Source organism: Triticum aestivum, chromosome 5A, assembly GCF_018294505.1.
Source record: "Triticum aestivum cultivar Chinese Spring chromosome 5A, IWGSC CS RefSeq v2.1, whole genome shotgun sequence".
NCBI classification, from domain to species: domain Eukaryota; kingdom Viridiplantae; phylum Streptophyta; class Magnoliopsida; order Poales; family Poaceae; genus Triticum; species Triticum aestivum.
Genome location: NC_057806.1, coordinates 645,972,039 through 645,996,665, shown reverse-complemented (window position 1 = coordinate 645,996,665; position 24,627 = coordinate 645,972,039).

Here is a 24,627-nt window from a genome sequence, read left to right as displayed (position 1 = left end):
AAGCGAATGACATGGCAACGACAACGAATAACTGGAAGACACCTGGCGCAACGGTCTCGGGGCGTCACAACACTCCACCGCTACGAGAGGATCTCGTCCCGAGATCTAGGATGGCACCGGAGGGAAAAACGAAAGAGAAAGAGGAGGGGTAAAGCTAAGTTGCTTCTTTGACAAACGATTGAGACCAAAGAACCTTGAAAAGGTTAAGCCATTTCGAGAAAAGAATACAACGGAGATGAACGAAGTTGAAAACACTCCGTTAGAAAAGAGGAACAAGGAACATCATGAGAACCCTGTCGGCTGAAATACATAAGAATAAAGGTTGCAATGAACAAGAAGCACATGCAAACACTCTGGTTGAAAGAAGAAGCACAAGGAACGACATAGATCAAATACGACAACACTCCGGGTGGAAATGGAAGGGATTTAACATGATCTTGACAAGAGGAGAGGATACTTGAAAAGAGGACGCGACACTCCGGTTAAATGGATAAGCATGAAAAGAACAAGGTACTGACAAGAAGAAGAAGAAGGGTTGAAGAGAGCAACATCACAATGCCTCCGGAACAAAAGAATAGAAGATAGATAATTGGAATAGGAGAATGGAGAAGAAAATGCCAACTTCTGCCACAAAAGAGCTTGAAAAGGCTTCCTTAGGAGAAAGGTCAAACGGAGTTGTTGGAAAAGCAAGAATGAAAACAAAAGGCTGCTTGTGGGCTTATGAAAACATCTCAAAACTTACGGTGAAATTCTGCCACTAACGAAACAATAGATTGACTTGATATCAAGAATGAGACGAGAAACTTATTCCACCAGAAGGATAATTGAATAACTTGGGTCATTTATGAGCACCATAAATAGCAACAGTCCTTAGGGAAGGCTTTAGGTGAAAATATAGCCCAAGATAATTCCAAAGAAGAAATTGATGGATTTTAAATACCTCATTCTTGATAACTTGTGAAACATGAACTCAAATTATCAAGAATGTCATGATACCACCTCCAATGACACGGTAGAAAGAGTTGCACTCCGGATTGCAAGATGAAGAATGCTTGAGCTCCTCTGAAAAGAATCTTGATGAACACTTCGAGAAGGATTTAAATCCTTGATGAGCCATCATGTAGAGCCTCCATGAAGAACTCCGGTCAACAAAAGGATGATCAAACAGAAGAAAGAGAGGTTGAAAACACAAGGTGAAGCCTTGTGATGATTTAGATGGATCTTCGTGATGATGAGAGCTTGGAACTCTGGGAAAAGAAAAGATAAAGCATCTCGAACCGAGAATGTGATATGATGAACCACACCGGAAAGCAGGAATTGAACTTACTCGATGAAACAAGAATAAGAATTATGTTATGCATATCCTTCACCAATTAAGATTGATGACGAGCAAATGGATTTGGCATACTACTTATTCTCGTAGAAAGGGTTTAGATAGATATAGCGCAAACTTGGGAAAATCTTCAATGAACCACCGATAGGATTGAAACAACGAATGAATTGATATGATAACCAAGGAAGAGAACTCTTGAACAAACCACCGTATGAATTGAAAATGAACGAATAAAAGATAAAGAAACACCGAGAAAAATTAGCACAAGAACGAAGATGCTTGAGGGGATTTTGATACAAGTGAATGGAAAGATCACAAGTTGGTTAGAGAACACTTGAACAGTGCACCGGTAAGGTTGAAGAACGAGAGCTGAAAGCTGGAATGAATAATATTTGAAAAGATGGCCTTCAGAGGAAAGAAATGGAAACTACTCATGAAAAGCTCCGGGTGGGTGAAAAGAATTCTCACAATCAAAACATTTATGAGAGGATGGCAACAAGATAGAATCACGAAGCAAGGTATGTAGGAAACTCTTCTTCGGTCTTCAAAATCTGAGAATGACGATGAGAAACACCACCGTGAGTTGGTGAGGTACTCCAGAATTAAAATTGGAAAGGTTGAACCAATGATGAAAAGAATTTGAAAGATCTTGGTGAAAGACATTTGACTGATGATAATTCATACTTACGTCACACTTTAGAAGATTTGAGAAAAACTCTGGGAGAATAAGAAGAGTCAGGTAAGATCCTGGGAAAAGACCTGTGGGTTAGGGCCCACTCAAAAGAAACACCATTGAAATGATTACTTGAAAAGGAGAATGCACCGGTTGAATTAAATGGCTTGAAAGAGATAACCACCTCGAAATAGGTTGAACGGATCTTGAATAACAAGAAGAGCCTTCTGAGATATCTTCAGCACTCCGGAACAATAGAATAGCAAGCGGGGAATGATTATGAGGTGCACCGACATGTGAATAGCATTAGAAACAAAGAAAAGAATATGATCAACACTGAAAACTCGAATTGAATCCACCGGAGAAGGAAAAGCACGAAGAATGATGAACTTGAATCTCCGTTAGAATCTTCCTGAGAATAACCGGATAAAAACATTGACAGAAAGAACGAAGAAACTTCACATCCATAAGATGGATACTTGATAAAGAAATCCGAGTCCTTGAAGAAACAAGGGTGGGGGGCGGGAAAAACAAAGGCAGCTTGGGGCGAATGAAATGAACACCATTGACAAAAACTGAGAGGTGATCTTGCGAATGTTTACATGATCGGATCCACTTGAAGAGGAGCACACCGGTTGAGAAGAAATTTAGATGACAAGCTCGATGATCGAGAAGGATTGGTATTCACATAGAAATATGAGAACAACGCTTAGGAAAGGTATGGAATCAACATTTGACATTGAAGCAACTCGAATACCACAACTGAAAACAAAACAAAGGATTGGCTTGCAGAATAAGCCAGAACAAACATATGATAGAGATTTCGTCCGAAGTTTTCGTGGTGGGGCCTACACGGGCTCGATCGTATAGCACCATCATGTACAAGGCAGTGCACATGACATACGAAGCGTCCCTGAGTCGGCATAGCCAAGGACTCTTTAAGACACAACGAGACCACTGTAAAACCAACCGTGGATAGGCGGACCACTAGACGTTGAACCCCAATTTCATATCATACATCTGTTGGAAAGATATCATAAGAGCTACTTGAATTCCCACTTATAAACTCCCGAAACTTTCTGGTTATGCAATCAGGTGTTGGGGATATAGGGGAAGCATAATATCTCACCCAAAACTAGCAAATCCTACATCCAGATGTATCCATCCTTCAACACATAACCAAGAAACCTTCGGAAATCATTTACCTCAACCTTCGAAAAGCATCCGTTATACGAGTTATGGCAATACTCCCGAACTCCCGCCCCAGTACTGGGTGGCGTCGAGGTTATCTCACCAACAACTGCATAAAAGAGATTTTCGATGTTGGCGAACTCATGTGTTCCAGAACTGCAACGATAAAATTGTGACGACAACACCTCGGAGCTCAACTCCCCGGGACACTGCCACAACCCCTAAATGTGAGGAGGCACCAAGAACAATGTTCTCGTCACAAAACCATCAGAACGATTCCAAGATATCCGCGTGATCCTAAATTTTTTTAGTGAAATTTGAGAAGAGAAGAGTCAAAATTCTACGCCAGGTTGCCTCACCAGAGCGACGAAGGGACCGAGGAGTAAAAAGAATCCTACTCTCCGATATATATAATCCTACAAGACTCAAAACATTTTTCTAGACTCAACAACACCAGCGATTCGATCAAGCAGGGGGCTCCTAAGTCAAGGAAGGCTCTGATTACCAACTTGTTACGCCCTCGATGCGGCTATATCTCCCACGTGTCGAAGCACGACTTAGATGCATAACCGCATTGAAAGCAATGTCGCAAGTGAGGTAATCTTCACACAACCCATGTAATAGATAAGGGAAAGAGATACATAGTTGGCTTACAATCGCCACTTTACACAATACATGAATAAAGCATTACATCATCCAGATACACACAAGGTCCAACTATGGAACCAAAATAAAAGAAGACTACCCCAAATGCTACACAGATCCCCGATCGACCCCAACTGGGCTCCACTACTGATCAACTAGAATGAAACAACACAAAGGACAAGATCTTCATCGAGCTCCTCCTTGAGCTTGGTTGCGTCACCTGCTCGGTAACATCGGCACCTGCAAGCTGGTTTTGGAAGTATCTGTGAGTCACGGGGACTTAGCAATCTCACACCCTCGCGATCAAGACTATTTAAGCTTATAGGTAGGGTAAAAGGTATGAGGTGGAGCTGCAGCAAGCAACTAGCATATATGGTGGCTAACATACGCAAATGAGAGTGAGAAGAGAAGGCAAAGCACGGTCGAGAAACTATGATCAAGAAGTGATCCTAGAACAACCTACATCAAACATAACTCCAACACCGTGTTCACTTCCCGGACTCCGCCGGAAAGAGACCATCACGGTTACACATGCGGTTGATGCATTTTAATTAAGTTAAACTTTAGGTTTTCTACAACCGGACATTAACAAATTCCCATCTGCCCATAACCGCGAGCACGGCTTTCGAAAGTTCAATCCCTGCAGGGGAGTCCCAACTTAGCCCATCAGAAGCTCTCACGGTCAACGAAGGATATTCCTTCTCCCAAGACAATCCGATCAGACTCGACATCCCAGTTACAAGACATCCTCGACAATGGTAAAACAAGTCCAGCAACACCGCCTGAATGTGCCGACAAATCCCGATAGGAGCTGCACATATCTCGTTCTCAGGACACACTCAAATGAGACATCCTACGAGTAAAACCAACCCTCAAGTTTCCCCGAGGTGGCCCTGTAGTCTACTCAGTCGGACCAAAACTCAGAGGAGCACTGGCCCAGGGGGGTTTAAATAAAGATGACCCTTGAGTCTGCAGAACCCAAGGGGAAAAGAGGCTAGGTGGCGAATGGTAAAACCAATGTTGGGTGTTGCTGGAGAAGTTTTATTCAAGGCGAACTGTCATGGGGTTCCCATTATAACCCAACCGTGTAAGGAATGCAAAATCCGGGAACATAACACCGATATGACGGAAACTAGGGTGGCAAGAGTGGAACAAAACACCAGGCATAAGGCCGAGCCTTCCACCCTTTACCAATTATATAGATGCATTAATTAAATAAGAGATATTGTGATATCCCAACAAAATATCCATGTTCCAATCATGGAGCAAACTCCAATCTTCACCTGCATCTAGCAACGCTATAAGAGGGGCTGAGCAAAGCGGTAACATAGCCAAACAACGGTTTGCTAGGACAAGGTGGGTTAGAGTCTTGGCTTAACAGAATGGGAGGCATGATAAGCAAGTGGTAGGTATCGCAGCATAGGCATAGCAAAAGAGCGAGCAACTTGCAAGCAAAGGTAGAAGTGATTTCGAGGGTATGGTCATCTTGCCTGAAATCCCGCAAGGAAGAAGAACGAGTCCATGAAGAAGACAAACGGACGTAGTCGAACGGATCCTCACAAACGTGACGTTATCGGAACTAACCCAAAGAAGCAACACCGGAAAGAAGCAAACAACATAGTAAACAACCATCACAAAATCATGGCATGATGCACATCCAAGTATGATGCATGTCCGATTTAATGAGGCATGGCATGGCAATATGCACAAGTAATCCTACAAATTAAGTGGAGCTCAATATGCAACTCCGTTGCATATTGACGATACACCACGTGACTTATTTAGTTCGATCTTGTTTATGTACTCAACAATATTAAATGTTGTTAGCATGGCAAGAAGTGAAGCATAACGAAACTATCTATCTAGGCAAGTTTAAATGAGGCCGGAACAACAAGCAACAAGTCCGGAAAAATCCTCACGTGCAAATTATGGATTTGGTACTGTTCTGCCTAAACCATATTTTAGAGTTGTGAAACATGCAAAGTAAAACCACCATGTTAAACTAGGCATTTTTCTACCCCATTTACATATATAGTTTATTTAAAACCGAGCTTTGGTTGATTAGTTATGAATTAAATCATTTTAGCATGGCATTAGGTAAATTATGAACAAACATCGTTTTAAACATTTTAATCATGGGTGAAAGTGACATATTATGAAACTAGACACAATATGAAGCAAGTTTCATATTTGAAGTTTTTACATATGATGCATGGTTATTAAGTTATTAAATGCATGGACTTGAAGGGCTTTTTTGTAAAACTGTGTTCTCTGGAATAATAGCTAAATTCCCAGATCTGAAAAAATAACACAGCAGGCTGAAACTGGGCGGACTGGGCGCTCACCTGGGCCATGCCCAGCTAGCGAGGAGGAGCTGCTCACATCGGGCCAGAGGCCGGGTCTGGAGTTGGGCCGGTGAGGAGCTGGAGTAGGCTGGGCCTTGGGGCGCTGGAAGGGAGGCAGCCCAGGCGCGCGCTTGCATGAGGCGCGGTCAACAGGGAGAGCGGCTGCGCTCTGCTTGTTGCAGAGGAAGAAGAGCTCGATGTAGGGGCTCGACCGGCAGCGGGACTTGCAGAAGGGCAGCGCGATGGGCAGCGGCGGTAGACCAAGGCGAATCAAGGGGGTCCAGGATAGCGGGATCCGGGCTTGGGGCGTCCAATCTGGCTGGAGGCGCGTGGAATGAGGGCGGCAGGAGCTCGGATAAGAACCTGCAGGCTATGGTGTGGTGCTCCTGATGGGACTCCGGCGAGGCGGCGTCGGAGATGGCCTGCAGACGACCGGATCCGTGGACACGTCCAGAGTCGACGAGGGAGGTGGCCGAACGAGACGGCAGCGATCGATGGAGGTCAAAGCGGCAGTGCCATGGCGCTCCTGTACAGAGAAAGAGAGAAAGAGAGATCGTGAGACAAGAGGGAGACAGAGAGGAAAAAGGGAAGGGCAGGGGGCGCCCTGGTAGTGGTGATTCTGGTAGAGCTCTGGCGAGGTCGGGCACCGGTCGTCCAGCACGGGAGGTCGCCGGTCTCCAGCAACGGTGAGATGCTAGGCTAGGAGGCGCTCGGGGCTGCGGGCGATGGGTGGAACTGTGGGGCCACGGAAGGATCTCTGGGCCGTCGGATCTGAGATCTGACGGTCTAGATCGAGTGGGGGTTGGCTGGTGGATCTGGCCAAGTGGAAGCAGGGGACTGGGTGCATGCAGACTGCGAGGAGAGAGTGGCGACGGCTGCGGGGTAGGGGTAGGAGCTAGGCTAGGGTTTGGTTTAGCCATATTTGGTATGTAGGTGGACTATATATATGGGAAAGAGAGGGGTTTTGGGTCATCTGATCGAAAACCAACGGACGAGAATAAATAGCTTAGGGGAGCCCAACAAAGAATCGGAGATGTTTTGTAGATGTTTGGGGATGATCCGAATCCAACGGTGACGACTGCCCGGGTCAGGTCCGGGACAGCTTTCGGACGCGCGCGCGAGGAGGTCCGTGGGCTGACGAGATAGCTTCGGCTAGGCCTGGTGGTAGGTAGTAGACTGTGCAGAAAGCTTTGGGCTGAGAGAAGAGAAGAGAGAGAGACCCGGCGACTGTTTCCGGAGATCGAAAACGTCCGACGAAAAGACCGGCTATAATGCCGCTATAGTTATCCGTTGGGGCGTCAAACGGACTCCGAATGCGATGAAACTTGGCAGGCGGCCTACCTACACTATAATAAGACCGCACACCAACTTTCAACCCATTCCGAGAACATTTTCCGGCCACTTATAAAATAATATTCTGACGTGCCACGGGCGCGTGCGAGTGTGTCTGGGCTCAGAATGGACAACGGACGGAACGAGGAGACCGGGACGGATGCAAGTTTTGAGAACATGATGATGCAATGCACATGATGACATGACAAGATGCAACACGCAAGCGAATGACATGGCAACGACAGCGAATAACTGGAAGATACCTGGCGCAACGGTCTCGGGGCGTCACAGTAAATAAGCGAAGAACAATATATGGAAAGCTCGTATGCAATGGATCAGTGATGGAGAATTATGCCGGATGCGGTTCATCATGTAACAGTCATAACCTAGGGTGACACAGAACTAGCTCCAGTTCATCAATGTAATGTAGGCATGTATTCCGAATATAGTCATACGTGCTTATGGAAAAGAACTTGCATGGCATCTTTTGTCCTACCCTCCCGCGGCAGCGGGGTCCTTACGGAAATAAGGGATATTAAGGCCTCTTATAATAGAGTACCGGAACAAAGCATTAACACATAGTGAATACATGAACTCATCAAACTACGGTCATTGTCGTGGTTTTGTCACGGCAGATGTCCTAGAGAAAGGACTTAGTCATGGAGCCATCGCTATGGGTTAGCTTGAAGGGGTTAAAGCGGACACAAGGACGCAAGAGAGTTTATACTAGTTCGGCCCCTTCAATGAAGGTAAAAGCCTACGTCTAGTTGTGATGGAATTGATGGGTGTTTCGATGACTAGGGAGCAAATAAGCTTCGCCTATGTCTCGAGTTGTTGTCTGTCCTTGAACCGCCGCCGGGTCGTCTCCTTATATACATGGGGACGCCCGTCGGTTTACAGAGTCCCGATACCGGCTCATAGATGCGTCCGGTTCGGTCTCCACTATTCCTAACTTATAACACAAGTTACATACCGATGCCGGTTTATAGCTATAAGCCTTAAACCGATTATGGGCCTTTAGCCCTCATCTGCCCTCATGGGCTTTTATCACACTCAACTACTGATGAAGTTAACCCGGCCTGCCCTGGCCGGTTTACGCCCAGTAGTAATATCCCCAACATTAGGCCCCAAATTGATTTGAACAGGTTCATGTCAATCCTTATCAAAAATCTTCATCTTCAACATCTTCTTGTATTTTGTTGAACCGCCATGATGTCATCTTCTCTGCTCGCGGTAGACCGGTGTGACATCACTGGTTATAAAGAACCTTATCCTGTTAGCAAGCCTGCGACAATTAAGGCCGCAGCTTTGTTTCCAAACTCGCGGCTCCTTGATTCTCGCGCCTGACATATCCCTTTCTTTATAAATAGGACCGAAGGGTCATTTCCTTTCTCTTTCCCTCCGACCCCTTCTGCTTCATCTTCCTCGCGTCGCCCAGCTTCGGAGCTCCGCCGCCCCCGAACCTTCCAACTGCCTGGATCTGTCAAAATGGATGGTCCAATACGTATGATCCGGCTTTTCTTCAGGTGCTTGCATTTCCGTCCAATCATTGATGAAATCAACAAGTGCTTGAGACTTAATCGCTGTCCGAGGCACATATTTCAAACCGTACGACCCCAGCTCTATAGCCCACTTTGCAATCCGGCCAGTTGCTTCCCGGTTCTGGATGATATCTCCCTAAGGAGCAGAACTGACCACCGTAATTGGGTGCCCTTGGAAGTATTGCTTAAGCTTCCGGCTTGCCATAAAAACTCCGTACACCAGCTTCTGCCAATGCGGATACCTTTGCTTGGACTCAATGAGTACCACTGATATAATAGACCGGACGTTGAACCGGATGCTCCTGACCTGCCTCCTTTCGTTCCACCACAATAGCCACGCTGACCACACGAGCATTAGCAGCAACATATAGCAGTAACGGCTCCTTGTCAATGGGAGCGGCGAGCACAAGCGGATTGGCCAATTGCCGCTTTAAGTCCTCAAATGCTTCATCAGCAGTAGAACTCCAGACGAACTGATCCGTCTTCTTCAACATCCGATACAAAGGGATCGCCTTCTCACCAAGGCGGTTGATAAACCGGCTTAATGCGGCAATCCGGCCTGCCAGGCGTTGAACATCATTGATACACTTCGGTTTAGCCAGGGAGGTGATGGTTGTGATCTTCTCCGGATTAGCCTCCATTCCCCTGTTGGACACCAGAAAACCTAATAACTTGCCCGCCGGTACACCAAAGACACACTTGTCCGGATTAAGCATCATCTTGTACGTCCTTAGGTTATCAAAGGTTTCCTTCAAATCATCAACCAGAGTCTCCTTCTCCCTGGATTTAACCATGATATCATCCACGTAAGCATGTACATTACGGCCAATCTGCTTGTGAAGACAATTTTGTACACACCGTTGATAAGTTGCCTGGGCACTTTTGAGCCCAAAGGGCATAGACACATAGCAGAAGGCTCCAAAGGGAGTTATGAATGCCGTCTTCTCCTGGTCCTTAACTGCCATTTTGATCTGATGATAGCCAGAATATGCATCCAAAAAACTTAAACGCTCACAACCCGCCGTAGCATCAATGATTTGATCAATACGGGGGAGGGCAAAAGGATCTGCTGGACAAGCTTTATTAAGATCTGTGTAATCCACACACATACGCCAGGTGCCGTTTTTCTTAAGGACTAGCACCGGATTGGCAAGCCACTCAGGGTGAAAAACTTCAACAATAAAACCAGCTGCTAAGAGCCTGGCTACCTCTTCTCCAATCGCCTTGCGTCTTTCTTCGTTAAACCGGCGGAGGAACTGTTTCACCGGTTTGTATTTAGGATCCACATTAAGTGTGTGCTCAGCGAGTTGCCTCGGTACACCTGGCATGTCAGAGGGCTTCCATGCAAAAATGTCCCGATTCTCACGGATGAACTCGATGAGCGCGCTTTCCTATTTCGGATCCAAGTTGGCACTAATGCTGAACTGCTTGGACGAATCGCCAGGTACGAAGTCAACAAGCTTAGTTTCTGCTGCCGATTTGAACTTCAGGGCCGGATCATGCTCCGTAGTTGGCTTCTTCAACGGAGTCATGTCCGCCGGATCAACATTGTCTTTATAGTACTTCAACTCCTCGGTGGCACAAACCGACTCTGCATAAGCCGCATCTCCTTCCTCGCATTCCAAAGCGATTTTGCGGCTTCCGTGAACCGTTATTGTCCCCTTGTGACCCGGCATCTTGAGCTGCAAATACACATAACAGGGCCGAGCCATAAACTTGGCGTATGCCGGACGCCCAAACAGGGCATGATATGGACTTTGGATTTTCACCACTTCAAACGTTAATGTCTCCGACCTGGAATCATGATCATCCCCAAAGGCCACTTCAAGAGCTATCTTACCAACGGGATATGCTGATCTGCCAGGCACTACACCGTGGAATACTGTATTGGACGGTTTGAGATTCTTATCTGTAAGTCCCATACGACGGAAGGTCTCATAGTATAGGATGTTAATGCTGCTCCCTCCATCCATGAGCACCTTGGTGAACTTATAACCTCCCACCTGAGGCGCCACCACCAGAGCCAACTGACCCGGATTATCGACCTGGAGTGGGTGATCCTCTCTGCTCCATATGATTGGCTGTTCAGACCAACGTAGATAACGGGGTGTGGCCGGTTCAACAGAGTTGACTGCCCGCCTCTGAACCTTCCGGTCTCGCTTGTCCAAGCTAGTGGTAAAGACATGGTACTGCCCATTACTCAACTGCTTTGGGTTGCTTTGGTAACCTGACTGTTGCTGCTGTTGGTTGTAACCACCCTGGTTGTTCTGACTATTTTGACCATTATGTCCGCCCGGATTACCATTAAATCCTGAACCGGAACTTCCTCCACCGTAACCCGGCCCGGACCCTGAGCCACCGCCAGATCCGTGATCATACCGGAAATTATTAGAATTCTTGAACTCCTGCATAATAAAGCAATCCTTCCAAAGGTGGTTTGCTGGCTCCTCCTTCGTCCCATGTCTTGGACAGGGCTGGCTTAGCAGATAGTTCAGGCGGTTTGGGTTGGGGTTGGGCGCTCCACTACGATTTTTCGGCCTACCCTTGCGCCGTTGGCCATTGTCCTGTACGTTGGTATTAGCCACAAAATCCATGTTGCCATCCGCTTTACGCTTGCCTCCTCCGCCATTGCCTACCCAGTGATGCTGCTGACCTTTGGAGCTGCTGTTCTTCTTCCCCTTCCCTGTCTTGTCATCATCAGATTCGGGATCCTTGGTACTATCAGAATCAGCATATTTTACCAAAGCGGCCATGAGGGTCCCCATGTCGGTGCAATGACGCTTCATCCGTCCCAATTTCAACTTCAGGGGCCCAAACCGGCAGTTGCCTTCTAGGGTTAATACTGCGGTGTCAGCGTTGATGCGGTCTGAGGAGTGCAACACTTGTGAAACCCGGCGTACCCAATGAGTCGTTGACTCTCCTTCCTCCTGGACGCATGCAGCTAAGTCCACTATCGACATAGGCTGTTTACAGGTATCCTTGAAATTGTTGATAAACCGGGCTCGTAATTGGGCCCATGAACTGATAGAATTAGCGGGCAAGCTTTTTAACCAAGTACGGGCCGTTCCTTCAAGCATCATGGTGAAGTATTTCGCACACGCCGTGTCATCCACATCAAGCATCTCCATGGCCATCTCATAGCTCTCTACCCATGTCTCTGGTGGTTGATCCGCCGTATAATTTGGTACCTTGCGTGGGCCTTTGAAATCCTTGGGCAAACGCACGTTGCGTAAAGCGGGGACGAGGCAAGGCACCCCCAAAGAACTAGAAGTAACACCAGGTTCGATCGAAATGGTTGGACGAACCGGCGTGAGCTGCCGAGCCTGATGCTGTGCGGCTAACTCGGCCTCCCTACGCGCTCGGGCCCGGTTCACCACTTCCTGAGCGTCATCAGCACCACCCGTCGGGTTGTTACCACGGGGTGCTCCACGTCGTTCATTACTCGACACTGCTGGTTCATCCATATGTCTGCTATAGCTCCGGCTTGGACGGGGGGTCGAGTGGATTCGGTCGCGGCTGTACGAGTACGCCTCCTGTTGGGCCAAAGCTGTCCTCAGAAGTTCCTTGACCCGTCGCGTCTCTACTGCTTGCGGCGAGTCACCTTCAACTGGAATGGCCTCCAGTCGTGCAGCAGCGGCAACAAGATTGTCCATTGGGTTGGAGTAGTGACCCGGAGGTGTTAAAGCATCCCGAGGTATAACGGTGTTTTGACGAGGCGGGTCCATCTGACGGGGCTGAACCGGTGCACCGGTCCCAGGGGCTTCTGCCCGGTTCCCCTCCAGCGGATTACTGGCTCTTGGTCCTGGAGTGTTGAAAAGGTCTCTGGCCTCGAAAACCGGAGGTAAGCGGGACCGGTGCTTCCTCCTCATGACTTCATGCGACGCGCTCTGATCCAACATAAGCCTGTAGGCCTGTGCGTCTAAAGCGGCCCGCTCTGCGGCCATCCTGGTGTCCTCAGCCGCCAGATCCGTTTTGGCCTGGGTGATTTGTTCCTTTACCTTTGCAATCTCCGTGTTGTGAGCGTCCTGATCTGGCGGATTAACTTCTGCCATAAGCACAGCCAACGCATCAAATAGTTCTGATAGAACCTGAGCCGGTGGGCGCACAGGGCCTCCCGCCCCGGCAACCGTTGCCGCTGCTGAACCGGAGATCGTTGCCGCGGCTGTCGAAGAGTGAAGCGCTGCTTGTGTTCCGGTCATGAATATTCCAACCCGGTTAGGCAGATCAGAGGGGTCCGGAATACTGTCGCCATCGGAACAGCTCTCAATCCGGCCATCTTGTAGCTGATAAAGAGATTCGGTTTCTCCGGTCGAAGATTCGTCACCGGAACGAACGGCAGTCGCCCCGCAAAGCTCCGATCCATCCTCATAACTCCCTCCATGGATCATTCCCACGAAGGCACGCTTCATGGCCGGTTTAACCCGGGCGGATCGCGTACGCTGAGCCGTCTCGACGAGGTCGGTGCAGATGTCCGGCTCAGGGCCCGGTTCACCGATCTTGCCAATGAAAACGTGAATGCTACCAAAGGGGACCCGGTACCCGTACTCAATTGAGCCAGCCTCGGGGCCCCAGCCTGCGTCGTTGATGTAGAGTTTGCCGCGACGACTCTTAGTCATCCGGCCTACAGCGTAGCCCTCGAGTCCTTCAAAGCGGCCCTCCAAGAACCGGAAACCATCGTGCGATAGCCCCACGGTGGGCGCCAACTGTCGTGGTTTTGTCACGGCAGATGTCCTAGAGAAAGGACTTAGTCGTGGAGCCATCGCTACGGGTTAGCTTGAAGGGGTTAAAGCGGACACAAGGACGCAAGAGAGTTTATACTAGTTGGGCCCCTTCAATGAAGGTAAAAGCCTACGTCTAGTTGTGATGGAATTGATGGGTGTTTCGATGACTAGGGAGCAAATAAGCTTCGCCTATGTCTCGACTTGTTGTCTGTCCTTGAACCGCCGTCGGGTCGTCCCTTTATATACATGGGGACGCCCGTCGGTTTACAGAGTCCCGATACCGGCTCATAGATGTGTCTGGTTCGGTCTCCACTATTCCTAACTTATAACACAAGTTACATACCGACGCCGGTTTATAGCTATAGGCCTTAAACCGATTATGGGCCTTTAGCCCTCATCTGCCCTCATGGGCTTTTATCACACTCAACTACTGATGATGTTAACTCGGCCTATCCTGGCCGGTTTACGCCCAGTAGTAATATCCCCAACAGTCATCATCGGTAAGTATCCCGATTATTGTCACTTCGGGGTTAACGGATCATAACACATAATAGGTGACTATAGACTTGCAAGATAGGATCAAGAACTCTCATATATTGATGAAAACGTAATAGGTTTAGATCTGAAATCATGTCACTCGGGTCCTAGTGACAAGCATTAAGCATAACAAAGTCATAGCAACATCAATCTCAGAACATAGTGGATACTAGGGATCAAACCCTAACAAAACTAACTCAATTACATGATAGATCCCATCCAATCCATCACCGTCCAGCAAGCCTACAATGGAATTACTCACGCACGGCGGTGAGCATCATGAAATTGGTGATGGAGGATGGTTGATGATGACGATGGCGACGGATTCCCCTCTCCGGAGCCTCGAACGGACTTCAGATCAGCCCTCCCTAGAGGTTTTAGGGCTTGGCGACGGCTCTGTATCGTAAAACGCGATGAAATCTTCTCTCTGATTTTTTCTCCCCGAAACACAATATATGGAGTTGGAGTTGGAGTCGGAGGAGCTCCAGGGGGCCCACGAGGTAGGGGGCGCGCCCCCACCCTCATGGACAGGTGGCGGCCCCCCTGGCCTTCATCTTTTGCAGGTATTTTTTATATTTCCCAAAAAGTTGCTCCGTGAAATTTTAGGTCATTCCGAGAACTTTTGTTTCTACACATAAATAACACCATGGTAATTCTGCTGAAAACAACGTCAGTCCGGGTTAGTTCCATTCAAATCATGCAAGTTAGAGTCCAAAACAAGGGCAAAAGTGTTTGGAAAAGTAGATACGACACAGACGTATCAAATCCCGCAGGCTTAAACCTTTGCTTGTCCTCAAGCAATTCAGTTAACAAACTGAAAGTGATAAAGAAAAACATTTACAAACTCTGTTTGCTCTTGTTGTTGTAAATATGTAAAGCCAGCGTTCAAGTTTTCAGCAAAGATTATAACTAACCACATTCGCAATAACGCTTAGGTCTCAAGTTTACTCATATCAATGAGATAATCAACTAGCGAGCAATAATAATAAATCTCGGATGACAACACTTTCTCAAAACAATCATAATATGATATAACAAGATGGTATCTCGCTAGCCCTTTCTGAGACCGCAAAACATAAATGCAGAGCACCTTTAAAGACCAAGGACTGACTAGACATTGTAATTCATGGTAAAAGAGATCCAGTCAAGTCATACTCAATGTAAACTAACAGTAATGGATGCAAATGACAACGGTGCTCTCCAACTGGTGCTTTTTAATAAGAGGATGATGACTCAACATGAAAGTAAATAGATAGGCCCTTCGCAGAGGGAAGCAGGGATTTGTAGAGGTGCCAGACCTCGGTTTTGAAATAGAGATGAATAATATTTTGAGCGGCATACTTTAATTGTCAACATAACAACCAAGAGATGGCGGTATCTTCCATGCTACACACATCATAGGCGGTTCCCAAACAGAATGGTAAAGTTTATACTCCCCCTTCCACCAACAAGCATCAATCCATGGCTTGCTCGAAACAACGAGTGCCTCCAACTAACAAGAGTCCCAGGGGGAGTTTTGTTTGCAATTATTTTGATTTGACTTGCATAAAGCATGGGACTGGGCATCCTGGTGACCAGCCACTTTCTCGTGAGTGAGGAGCGGAGTCCACTCCTCTTGAGAATAACCCGCCTAACATGGAAGATACGGACATCCCTAGTTGATACATGAGCTATTCGAGCATACGGAACAAGATATTTATTTGAAGGTTTAGAGTTTGGCACATACAAATTTACTTGGAACGGCAGGTAGATACCGTAGATAGGTAGGCATGGTGGACTCATATGGAATAACTTTGGGGTTTATGGAGTTGGATGTACAAGCAGTATTCCCGCTTAGTACAGGTGAAGTCTAGCAAAAGACCGGGAAGCGACCAGCTAGAGAGCGACAACAGTCATGAACATGCATTAAAATTAATCAACACCGAATGCAAGCATGAGTAGGATATAATCCACCATGAACATAAATATCATGAAGGCTATATTGATTTTGTTTCAACTACATGTGTGAACATGCGCCAAGTCAAGTCACTTAAATCATTCAGAGGAGAATACCACCCTATCATACCACATCATAACCATTTCAATAGCATGTTAGCACGCAAGGTAAACCATTATAACTCATAGCTAATCAAGCATGGCACAAGAAACTATGATCTCTTGTTGTCATTGCAAACATATTTATTCATAATAGGCTGAATCAGGAACGATGAACTAATCATATTTACAAAAACAAAAGAGGTCGAGTTCATACCATCTTTTCTCATCTCAGTCAGTCCATCATATATCATCATAATTGCCTTTCACTTGCACGACCGAACGATGTGAATAATAATAATAGCACTCATGCATTTGACTAAGCTGGAATCTGCAAGCATTCAATAAATAGGAGAAGACAAGGCAATATGGGATCTGTTGTCAGATCAACAATAATGCATATAAGAGCCACTTCAACAATTTAATTATGGTCTTCTCCTATCGACCCCCAAACAAAAGAAAAGAAATAAAACTATTTACACGGGAGAGCTCCCAACAAGTAAAAGAAGAACTGGAAATCTTTTTGGGTTTTATTTTTAATTACTACTACAAGCATGGAAAGTAAACTAATTAAAAGCTACAACTATTTTTTTGGTTTTTCTTAAGGTTTATCAAACACACAAGAAGAAAGCATAAAAAGGAAATAAACTAGCATGGATGATACAATGAAAAAGTATGAGCATCGACATCTAGCAATGAGTGTGTGAATATAAATGTGATGTCAGTGAGAAATACGTACTCCCCCAAGCTTAGGCTTTTGGCCTAAGTTGGTCTATGGCCACGGCTGGCCTGGAGGATATCCATAATAATAGTTGGGGTCGTACTGCGAAGAAGAAGACTCCGATTGCCACTGGTTGGCAATCATCTCCGGATCTCACTGGTAATTAGACTTTCATGGAGGAAAGCGGTGAGGCATGCATTCTTAGCCAATTCATAAAAATCTTCATAAATCCTGGCTGCTCTCAAAAAATCATCGGAAGGCCATTCACACGACTGAACCTCTGCGGTGCGAGGCAGATTATACTTAGGCTTCTGTGCCTTTTCCTTCGAGGTTCGGCTCGATGAGCCCCTCAAAAGTCTCTTCATCATTTTCTGAAAAATTATGAAATTTTTAGTAACTTCAAAATAAAAGTAAACCAAACTCAATAATCTTGATAGGAACTACTCCTACAAGTGCCTAGGGCCTATATCATGCATCAAAACTACTTTTAACCATATAAATTTGACATGCAAGCTCAAGAACAAGGTCACCTAAGCAACAAAAATTTGCAATGAATAAAGCACTAGAACAAAAACTAATTGGACCAATGGAGGAGTCACATACCAAGGAACAATCTCCCCAAGCAGTTTTGTGAGAGGTGCTTTGAGCAAGGAGATCGGAAATGGCAGCAAAATGAGCTTGGACTCAGGTTTGAGCTGGATATTCATGTTTGGGGGAGGAAGAAGGAGTGTGTGGGTGAAAGGATAAGTGGAGGAGGGCCACCGTGGGCTCACGAGGGAGGGGGCGCGCCCAGGGGGTAGGGCGCGCCCTCCACCCTCGTGGGCAGGTGGGTGACTCCCCTGTTGTGTTCTCAGTGCCAAATATTCTAGAAAAAAACCATATTTAAATTCAGGGCATTTGGAGAACTTTTATTTTCGGGGTATTTTTATATTGCACGAATAATCAGATAACAGACAGAAAATACTATTTTTATTTTATTTAATATAAATAACAGAAAGTAAAAGGAGGGTACAGAAGGTTGTGCCTTCTAGTTTCATCCATCTCATGATCATCAAAAGGAATCCACTAACAAGGTTGATCAAGTCTTGTTAACGAACTCATTCTGAATAACATGGAACCGGAGAAATTTCGAATAACACTATGTTACCTCAACGGGGATATGCACATCCCCAATAATAAGAATATCATATTTCTTCTTCACAGTAGGAAGAGGAAATTCAAAACCTCCAAATATAATCGATGGGATTTTTCCAATAGAGTTGATACTATGAACTTGAGGTTGTTTCCTCGGAAAGTGTACCATATGCTCATTACCATTAACATGAAAAGTGGCATTGCCTTTAGTGCAATCAATAACAGCCCATGCAGTATTCAAAAAGGGTCTTCCAAGAATAATAGACATACTATCGTCCTCGGGAATATCAAGAATAACAAAGTCTATTAAAATAGTAACGTTTGCAACTACAACAGGCACATCCTCACAAATACCGACAGGTATAGCAGTTGATTTATCAGCCATTTGCAAAGATATTTCAGTAGGTGTCAACTTATTCAAATCAAGTCTACGATATAAAGAGAGAGGCATAACACTAACACCGGCTCCAAGATCACATAAAGCAGTTTTAACATAGTTTCTTTTAATGGAGCATGGTATAGTTGGTACACTGGGATCTCCAAGTTTCTTTGGTATCCCACCCTTAAAAGTTTAATTAGCAAGCATGGTGGAAATTTCAGTTTCCGGTATCTTTCTTTTATTTGTAACAATATCTTTCATATACTTAGCATAAGGATTCATTTTAAGCATATCAGTTAATCGCATATGCAAAAAGATAGGTCTAATCATTTCAGCAAAGCGCTCAAAATCCTCATCATCCTTTTTCTTGGATGGTTTGGGAGGAAAAGGCATAGGTTTCTGAATCCATGGTTCTCTTTCTTTACCATGTTTCCTAGCAACAAAGTCTTTCTTATCATAACGTTGATTCTTTGATCGTGGGTTGTCAAGATCAACAGCAGGTTCAATTTCTATATCATTATCATTACTAGGTTGAGCATCATCATGAACATTATCATTAACATTATTACTAGTTTCAGGTTCATTACCAGATTGTGTTTCAACATCAGAAATAGAAATATCATTTTGATTCTCAGGTGTTTCAATAACTGGTTCACTAGAAGCATGCAAAGTCCTATCATTTTTCTTTTTCTTCCTTTTAGAAGGACTAGGTGCATCTATATTATTACTCTGAGAATCTTGCTCAATTCTCTTAGGATGGCCTTCAGGATACAAAGGTTCCTGAGTCATTCTACCACCTCTAGTCATAACTCTAGAAGCATTATCATTATTCTTACTATTCAATTCATTGAGAAAATCATTTTTAGCTTTAAGTACTTGTTCTACTTGAGTGGTAACCACAGAAGCATGTTTACTAATAAGTTTAAGTTCACCTTTGACATTAGCCATATAATCGCCCAAGTGTTCAAGCATATTTGAATTGTATTTCAATTGTCTACCAAAATAAGCATTAAAATCTTCTTGCTTAACCATAAATTTATCAAACTCATCTAAGCATGGGCTAGCAAACTTAGTAAATGGGATTTCAGCTTTATCATATCTATAGAGAGAATTTACCTTTACTACCTGTGTCGGGTTATCAAGACCATGAGTTTCTTCAATAGGTAAAGGATTAAGATCATGTTTCTTCAACAGGCGGTGAATTAAGACCATGTATTTCTTCAATAGGAGGTAAATTCTTAACATCTTCAGCTTTAATACCTTTTTCTTTCATAGATTTCTTTGCCTCTTGCATATCTTCAGGACTGAGAAATAGAATACCCCTTTTCTTCGGAGTTGGTTTAGGAATAGGCTCAAGAATTGATTCCGGAGGTGTCCAATTATTTTCATTTGTCAACATATTATTCAATAGAATTTTAGCTTCATCTGGTGTTCTTTCCCTGAAAATAGAACCAGCACAACTGTCCAGGTAATCTCTGGAAGCATCAATTAGTCTATTATAAAAGATATCAAGTATTTCATTTTTCTTAAGAGGATGATCAGGCAAAGCATTAAGTAATTGGAGAAGCCTCGCCCAAGCTTGTGGGAGACTCTCTTCTTCAATTTGCGCAAAATTGTATATATCCCTTAAAGCAGCTTGTTTCTGTAACATCCCAAATTTTCAATTTGGAATGTTATACATAGTCATCCATGCATATCATATTTTATTTGCATTTTGTCTCGCGATCCTCGAAATCCTAAGCAACTCAAGGACCCTCGGAGAGAGTTGGGGATTTCCCGGTTTTCAAATTTGATCTCTATCAAATTTTGAAAACGAGGATTTTTGGTTTTAATTATTTTCTCTCCAAAAATATTTCACACTAAAATATATGAGAGGAGATAATATGACTTCTCCAAGATAATTGAAATATTGGAGGAAGAATATTAAAACCAAATAATTGTTTTATTTGGATTTTATTGCAATTTTGTTTGCATTAGAAAAATTGCGCTTTTTCCAAAATTGCATTTTAGGGCCAAGAAAATGTTCATCTCGTTCTAAATATTTTATTTAGATGGTGAAAATTTATTTTGGTATTTTTAGATTTTTATTTATTTATTTTTTTAGGATTTATTTCAGTCGGCGAAATTATTTTAAAAAAAGAGGGTCCCGCGCCGACTGGGCCTAAGGCCCAGCCGCCCCAGGCCGCCGTTGCCGCCTTCCCCGCGAGCGCCGCCGCCGCCAACTCAGACTAGGAGTCCGAGCCGGACTTCTCTCCGCCGCCGCGTCTTGCCCCTCCTCCAAGCCGCCCCGCCCCGCCCTTATATACGCCACCACTCCCGCCCCCAACACCCCACCACACCACTGCCGCCTGCTGCCGCCGCCGCTGCAGTCCGCGCCGCCGCCGAGCACCGCCGCCCCCTAAGTTGCCGCCCCGCCGGACCTCTCGCCGGAGGTAGCCGCCGCGCCCCGCCGCCGGTTTTTTTATAAAGACCGACCGGTTTTTTTAGAACCCTAGATCCGTTTTTTTAGGATTCGCCAGTTTTTCTCGGTTCTTCTATTTGGCGGATGTTCGTCCGAACGATCGTTTTAACGAACGGTTCTTCGCCCGTTAGAAACAGCCAATGAACGCTCGTTCGTTAGTCTGTTCGTCAGTTTTCTTTTATCGGATTTATTCCGTGATTTTCTCTTATCGCGATTTCTGATCCGATCTTAGTTTCTATTTTTCTTTTCGCTCGTTAGTCCGAATCAGGCGATTCAAGCGCCTGGAGTTTCGTCTCGAAACCCTATTTCCTCTTAACCAACTCAAACAAGTTTTCTCTACTGTAAAATTTGACCTAGTTTCATATTAGTAAACGAAGCTTCTTTCTTTCGCCGTTTGAGTTTCGTTGCTCCATTTGATTTGATTCTTTTTGTGAACTGGAGTTCTTAAGTTGAAACTTCTGGTCAACCTCTTTTGTTTGAGTTTTGCTTGTGCATCGTTGCTTGTTACTTATGTATGCTATTGTTTGCTTGCTATAGAACACCCGGAGTGCGAAGCGTGCTACTACGAGTCCCTAGGTTTCGCAGATCGTCAGCAAGGCAAGTAACACTTTGATCATATCCCTTTTATCACCCAGTTTTTATACATTAGTCTCAATCCTCAAACATTGCATTGATTAGGATGTCATTAACTTGTGGGTTGGGAAGTAGTCGATGAGGTAGAACCTATTGCCCTGTTACATTCAAACCCTTGGGAGTTACTCTACGCGTTGCTTATATATACTATGCTATGCTATGCTCGTAGATGTGGTTTGGGTTTGAGTGAAATACATGACAGATGCGAGCTTGTTAATTAATGGTTCAACTTAAGGTGGCAACTTAATCAAATATCTAGGTGGATTGAGGCACCTGGAGTACCCAGTGTTGCCTGTATTTTTTGGAAATCCCGGAGTACCCGTGTGATCTTCCTATGGACCGCCACCTAGGCTCAAAGGGAATTGAGATGATTCATGCTAGAAACTTCCGTGTGCAGCCACAAGCTATTATGGGCTCTAGCATAGTTGAGTAAGTTACATGAAGCTCTTGAAGAGGCAGATCAGCAGGTAGTGGGATGTAGGTTTGGTATGGTCTGTCCGGAGTAGAGAGTTAATGTTTCTGAAAGACTGTGTCTCGGTCATCCGTTTCTCAAACACCATGTAGTGTGAGAAATCAAATGGAGGCGATCGAGTCTTGTGGGGAAAAGTGCGCAAACCTCTGCAGAGTGTACAAACTAATCATGGTTAGCCGTGTCCCCGGTTATGGACAATTCTTGAGTATCTAGTACTTGGATTATCACATGTATCTCATCGCTCTTAATTAATATTGTTGGGTTGTTAATCACTTTAATTCGGATTGAGTTGGAGGAACCTTCTCAATGATGTTTCAACTACCATGATAGTTAAATAAAATCTATTCCTTTGTTGTAGGAAAAAATTGGCTTTTCGCAAAACTGTAACCATAGAGCTTTCCACCAGCCAAATATGCATGTAGTGATAGCATTATTCTTTTCTTGCTCTACTGTGTTACATTGCCAGCATATTCCACGTGCTGACCCGTTTTCGGGCTGCAACATATTATGTTGCAGACTTTTCAGACGAGGAGTAAGGTTCGTTAGGTCGTTGCCGTGCAGCTCAGCTATGTCGTTGGAGTTGATGGACTCACTTTATCTTCCAAGCCTTCCGCTGTTATCGTATTAGATGGCCTTAAGCCATATTATTGTAATAAGTTCTCTCTTGAGACATTCGATGTAATAAGTGTGTGATTGCTACTCTGTTATAAATCCTTCGAGTACTGTGTGTGTCAGCATTACCGATCCAGGGATGACACTGAAGCACAGAGACTTGACCATCTGAGGTCGGGTCGCTACAGTTTCTTATGCGCAGGGAAATATTTAGTAGACAAGTAATAAATCATATCCTGGGGACTACACACACAACCAGGATCAAGAGAATTAAACCATATCTCAGCATCACCCTTTAATGAGAACGGAAATATTTGAAGGATATAAAAGTAGCGACTTCTCTCATCATTAGTGAACAGGGTAGCTATATCATTTAATTTAGTAAGATGTGCCACAATAGTTTTAGATTCATAGCCATGAAAAGGATCAGATTCAACCAAAGTAATTATATCAGGATCAACAGAGAATTCTTAATCCTTATCGGTAACACAGATAGGTGAAGTAGCAAAAGCAGGGTCAGGTTTCATTCTAGCATTTAGAGATTGCTTATTACATTTAGCTAATAACCTCTTGAGTTCGTATCTATATTTGCAAGCTAAAATAGCTAAAGAAGCTTCTTTATCAAAAACATAACCCTCAGGAATAACAGGTGAGTCTTCATCATCACTTTAATCAGTGTTATCAGATTCAATATTTTAATTCTCTCTAGCCCTAGCAAGTTGTTCATCAAGAAATACACCAAGTGGCACAGTAGTATCAAGCATAGAAGTAGTTTCATCATAAGTATCATGCATAGCAGAAGTGGCATCGTCAATAACATGCGAAATATCAGAACGAATAGCAGAAGCAGGTTTAGGTGTCGCAAGCTTACTCAAAACAGAAGGTGAATCAAGTGCGGAGCTAGATGGCAGTTCCTTACCTCCCCTTGTAGTTGAGGGATAAATCTTAGTTCTTGGATCTTTCAAGTTCTTCATAATGATAAGCAGATATAAATCCCAAGTGACTCAAAGAATAAAGCTATGCTCCCCGGCAACGGCGCTAGAAAATAGTCTTGATAACCCACAAGTATAGGGGATTGCAACAGTTTTCGAGGGTAGAGTATTCAACCCAAATTTATTGATTCGACACAAGGGGAGACAAAGAATATTTTCAAGTATTAGCAGCTGAGTTGTTAATTCAACCACACCTGGAAACTTAGTATCTGCAGCAAAGTGTTTAGTAGCAAAGTAATATGATAGTAGTGGCAATGATAATAAAAGGTAATGATAGCAAAAGTAATATTTTTGGTATTTTGTAGTGATGATAGCAATAGCAACGGAAAAGTAAATAAGCAAAGAATAATATATGGAAAGCTCATAGGCAATGGATCAGTGATGGAGAATTATGCCGGATGCGGTTCATCATGTAACAGTCATAACCTAGGGTGACACAGAACTAGCTCCAGTTCATCAATGTAATGTAGGCATGTATTCCGAATATAGTCATACGTGCTTATGGAAAAGAACTTGCATGACATCTTTTGTCCTATCCTCCCGTGGCAGCGGGGTCCTTACGGAAACTAAGGGATATTAAGGCCTCCTTATAATAGAGTACCGGAACAAAGCATTAACACATAGTGAATACATGAACTCCTCAAACTACGGTTAACGGATCATAACACATAATAGGTGACTATATACTTGCAAGATAGGATCAAGAACTCTCATATATTGATGAAAACATAATAGGTTTAGATCTGAAATCATGGCACTCGGGCCCTAGTGACAAGCATTAAGCATAGCAAAGTCATAGCAACATCAATCTCAGAACATAGTGGATACTAGGGATCAAACCCTAACAAAACTAACTCGATTACATGATAGA